This window comes from Pan paniscus, chromosome 14 (assembly GCF_029289425.2).
Source record: "Pan paniscus chromosome 14, NHGRI_mPanPan1-v2.0_pri, whole genome shotgun sequence".
NCBI classification, from domain to species: Eukaryota; Metazoa; Chordata; class Mammalia; order Primates; family Hominidae; genus Pan; species Pan paniscus.
In genome coordinates this window covers 108,293,118-108,298,802 of record NC_073263.2, presented here as the reverse complement: position 1 = coordinate 108,298,802, position 5,685 = coordinate 108,293,118, and positions in this window count along the sequence as shown.

The following is a 5,685-nucleotide window of genomic DNA, read 5'->3' as shown; positions in this document are numbered from 1 at the left end:
TACAAAGCCAGGCCTTCCTCTAATATTCACTTTCATTCAAATGATGTCATGTTTCCTACTCTAAGGGAGATCCTAGGTAAGAAAGTGAACTAGACATAAGTGGCAAATATAGGCCATACCAGGCACATAAATACATGCAGAGGATACGGATCCTCAAATCCCAAAACGTAGCACAGTGCTTGGCACATATTGAATTCTGTTTGCTGAGCTAAGTTAAATAGTGGTTGTGTCTAAAATTGAATTTGGATTCTGATTCTTGTCCACATCCTGCTCGTCATATACTAGGCAGCCCTTGCACTAACATGCCAGTTTATTAATATTGTAAACAGATGATTCAGTTTAAAAAATGAGCTTTGTCCTAAAAAATGACACTGTACTAAAGGCATGTGACCAAACTGCGCTTTTCTTTCTTTCTTTCTTTCTTTCTTTCTTTCTTTCTTTCTTTCTTTCTCTTCTTTCTTTCTTTCCTTCTTTCTTTCTTTCTTTCTTTTTTTTTTTTTTGACCAAGTCTCACTATGTCACCCAGGCTGGAGTGCAGTGGTGCGATCTCAGCTGACTGCAACCTCCACCTCCCGGTTTCAGGCCATTTTCCTGCCTCAGCCTCCTGAGTAGCTGGGATTACAGGCGCTTGCCATGACGCCTGGCTAATTTTTATATTTCTAGTAGTGACAGGGTTTCACCATGTTGTCCAGGCTAGTCTTGAACTCCCGACCTCAAGTAATCTGCTTGCCTCAGCCTCCCAAAGTGTTGGGATTACAGGTATGAGCCAGCACACCTGGCCTCTTTATTTTCTATATGAGAAATTGTTCTCATGCTCCAAACAATAATCATGAGATAATAATAGTAAAAGGAGATAATGGCTGTAAAGAGATTATCTGGAAGTTAAATCTTATTTTGTGGGTAGGGACACAAAGCCCGGATAAATGAGAAGGGCCAATGATATAAAACATCAGATGTTGTCACCTCTGTGTAACGATCATGAAGGAAATGCATCTGTCTCAAGTTCTTGGACATTTTATGTATACTTTCATCATCTCAGCAATTACTATGTACAGATTATAAGATTTTCACATCTGTCTTCAAGTGTATTTAGGTTGCTTTAATCTGATATTCACATCTTTTCCAAGACTGTAGAGATTTTGGTGCAGGGACTTAATCTTTTACATCTCTTATATTAATAACTTCATTGAATGTTATATCAATTAATGGAGTGAATGAATACCTTTGACCCAGATTGAGTGCTACTTCTATTTGAATTTCTTAGCTACTCAAACCTATCAGCTGGATCCCTTTTACTATCAAGAATTAACTTTTTTTTGGACCTCAACAGAATTTTGTTAGCAAAGATCTGAGCAAAGACCTATCACATATAAATTTAGCAAATAGATATGGATGCCTATAAACAATTAGCTTGTTTTTATTTTATAAATCAAAGTTCTAAATATTTTATTAAATACTTTGTCCTTACACCATAAGCAGAATCATTAACTTGACACACTTCAAAGAAAGTCATGTGAGATTGTATAAGTAATCCTTATACAATCGCTGAAAACTGATCATAAACACTCTTCATTTATAAAAATTCACCCTGCAATATTTTGGGGAAGTTACCTCTTCATTTTGTTAGAAACAGAAATAATTTCAAATACTTCAAAGAAATCTTAAAGATAAAAGTTTTAAGAAATCACAAATGACCATTCATAAAACAGTCATTTTGTCTCGATGAGAAGCCAATCACGTTTGGACAAATTTAGGAGATGACACGCTAGACCTAGCAACACCCAGAAGATCTTTTCACACATCATTTGGGATTTTTTTTCTTTTCTTTTTGATGGATGGATGAGCAAACTTAAGGAGTTAATGGGCAGATAAAAGTTGAAATGGGAAAGGACAGTAACGGTCAGGCCAGTTAAAAGCTCTTTCCGACACCAACTCCCAGCTCTGCCTCCCCAACCGATCCCCCTGTGAACTTTTTGTGTTTCATTCATTTTGCTGGAATTGGAAATGGAGAGGCCAAGAAAAGGCCATATCCTGCTTCATTGACTAAAGCTATCCTGTAAGTGAGTTTAATGGGTTAGAAGTTAATACCAGTGACAGTTGTAAGAAAAGTTTCCAAGTGTTTCCCGGGTCTGGAGGGACTCCCTGCGGCTCAGACTTCTTTGCGCTTCCTTCCACTCTCCTTTTCTCTTATCTGTGGAAGCTTCCATGACAAACAGGGGGCATCTGTTAGGAAACAAAGCGGGGGGCTGCTAGAAGTGAGCAAATCCCCCCAACCGCAGGGCCTGGCAAAGAACGAATTCCAATTACAGCCAACTCAACAGTGGTGATCAGGTGAACAGATAAGCACAAGGAAAGAGAAATCAAATTTCCTTCACATTTACAAACCATTGTTTCCCTTTATTTGTCCTCTAAGAGAGGGCCATCGTTCTCAGTGAGATGTGAGCCCTCTCAGTTACACTCACTTTCTCTGCATGGCTTCTATTGTGACCGTTTCTGAACATCGTGTTTTCACATGGTTCCCCTCAAAGTACCTTCCAAAGCGCAGGAAGGTAGTGACCACAGAAGAGTGGAATTCATTCTGCCAGCTAAGTGCAAGAAAGGGCTTTTTCCAACACTTCCTCCAAGCATCTGCTTTGTGACATATATTTTTTGATTCCTTTGTTCAAGTGTTGTATACAAGAAAAACATGCACAATTGGTAAGTCCACATCTCACTGAATTTTCACAAGCTCTCGTGTAACCAGCATTCAGTCCAGGAGACAGAACATGACCTGTGCGTTCAATTCCTAGGGCTGCTGAAACAGAGTCTCACCAACTGGGAGGCTGCAAACAGGACTTTATTGTCTCACAGTTCTGAGGCTAGAAGTTTGAAATCAAGGTGTTGGCTGGACTGGTTCCTTCTGGTGGGCATGGGGGAGAATCTGTCCCGTGCCTCTCTCCGAGCTCTGGTGATGGCTGGCAGTGCATGCTGTTCCTTGTCTCATTGATGCATATCCCAATCTCAGCCTCCAGCTTCACATGGCCTTTCTGTGTGTATGCATCTCGGGGTATCCTCTCTACTGGTCATATTGAATTAAACTTGATGACATCTGCCAAGATCCTATGTCCAAATAAGATCACATTTGCGGGTACTGGGGATCACACTTCAACATATTTTTGGCAGGGGAAAGGAGGTGGAAAATAATTCAATTCATAATAATGACTTTTCCAGATACTCCCCCATCTTCCCTCCCAGTAAACACCCCCACCCCTAAGGGCAGCCACTCTTCTGACTTCTGATAGGATACATTTCTTTTACGCTTTATTTAAATCATACATATCGAGTCTTTGTGATGTAATGTGATTTTTAAGGGGGGCTTTCCAAACTTTAGCAGTCACTCAGATGCCCTGAATGGTTCCCACCATTGATATTCCTGAATAGCAATCTACTACATAAATAGCAGATAGTTTTACAAGTCAGATAACCTATCATAAAATCAATTATTTCAAAAGAGAAGAAAACAAAGTTTCTTCACAGTAGTACAGCAATAACTCTATAGAAGTGGTAAAGCTTCAAATGAATGCATCAGATACATTCATGTCAGCCTCCTGACATGCATAGCATCAAGCCGTGGACAAGAAATGCAACTGTCTATATTTCTCAACAATGCATCCACTTTCTTATTTTAAGCCATTACTCCATGAGGACAGGAGAACCTTAATCTCAGTCAATTTTGTGTTTCTTTCAACTTTTCTTGGGGATTGTCTTAGCATGGGAAGGGGACGGGGACCCCAGGGAGGGTTTGTGGCTCTCTCAGGTCACCTGGCTCTGCAGGTATCTGCTGGGATGTCTATGGGCCTCTGTGATTTTAGGCTGGAGATAGAACCTGTGCGCTGTGAAATGGTGCTGGTTTCTGTCCTTCGGCCTCTCAGGTCTCGTAGCTCTACTTCTGAAGACCCTGAGAATCCTCCTGTGACTTCTATACCATTAAGAGTCCTGGAATCACTGGGGCCGTTTCTTTTTTGACATCTTCCTTGGGTTTTCACCAAAAAAGCCTTTCTTGGGCTTTGCCACCTGCCCAGAACTCGCTGGGAGGCACCTTGTGGAGTCCCCTGCCTGGGCCTCTTTGACACGTCTGCTCTTATTCCAGCGCCTTGCTCTCAGGCAGTCCACCCAGCCAGGGAAATCTTTTTCTAGCAGAGAGGGAGGACATCTCTATCTTACTCTATCTCAATCATTCTCCCAATCATTTTGTCTAAGCCTCAGATCTTCTAAGTTCCTTTGAAGATTTTTTTAACACATGGCCCTATTTTAAGCGAATAAACACACCTGGTTCAGTAACTTCGGACAAGTTAATTATTCTAATTAAAGACTATCCTCTTCAGTAAGGAAGAATTAAAAACAGTATCCACCTCACAGGATTTTTTTTTTTTTTTTTTTTTTTTTTTTACTGTAGAGGGGCATATAAATTAACTGAGTTTATCTGTATAAACACATAGAACTGTGCCTGGCACATACAGAGACTCTATAGTGAAAGTTATTATTATTATTGTTATTTTGAGATGGAGTCTTGCTCTGTTGCCCAGGCTGGAGTGCGGTGGCGCAAGCTTGGCTCACTGCAACCTGCGCCTCCCAGGTTCAAGCAGATTCTCCTGCTTCAGCCTCCCGAGTAGCTGGGGTTATGGGCACCCACCACCATGCCTGGCTTTTTTTTTTTTTTTTGTATTTTTCTAGAGATGTGGTTTCAACATTTTGGCCAGCCTGGTCTCGAACTCCTGACCTTAGGTGATCCGCCTGCCTCGGCCTCTGAAAGTGCTGGGGTTACAGGCGTGAGCCATCACACCTGGCCAGTGAAAGTTGTTATTAATTTATTTATTAACAGCTTAAATGGACAGGGAGAGAGAAAACAACAGGAGGGGGAAAAATCACTGCATTTTCAATTAACATAACAAATCATTATTTTGTAAATTTACAAACTCATTGTAAATCTAAAAACAGAATGATAGAAATGAAGAACGGCAGGGAGACATCAAGAGAGGAAATGTTAATTAGGCGGCATCTGCTCCTTTAAGGTAGCTAATGGTATTGTGAGAGATTGGGGGAAACCCACATATGTGTCCCACACAGAAGATTCCCCGCTAAGAGGTAAAAGATCAATTCATTTCAGTCAGGTTAGCTCATTAAAAAAAGATAAAGTTAAGGTACCCCGTTTCATCTAAAACTGTGGAGGGAGAAACAATGACATCACGGAAACTGTAATTAACATTTCAAAAGATCACAGAATTAGCCAAGTAGAAGCCCTGGGTTGTCAACACAACAATTAGCCCTCACTGGCTGAGTAAACACAGAGGGGAAGTAGCTACTTCTAAATGTTTTTTCATTTTATCACTTTCAACAGTGTCAAATATTCTACAATGGAGACTTAAGTAGCACGTTCAGTGACACTGGTTTCACTGAATCTCAAGATCGCTTTCACGGTAAACACTTTGTTTAGAGTGCCATACACCCAGCGGGTGAAAATAAATATGAAATGGAAATGACACCACTCCATAAGGTATCGTGTGTCTGATCTGTTGATGGTCATCTCAGCTGGAATGCCTGGCAGTCCACCTGCAGGTCTATTCTACTCCGCAAGTTACTCATCAACACATTGGAAAGCATCTTTGAAAGAAAGAATTAGCAACCAGATGTTCTTCCTCTACAGTA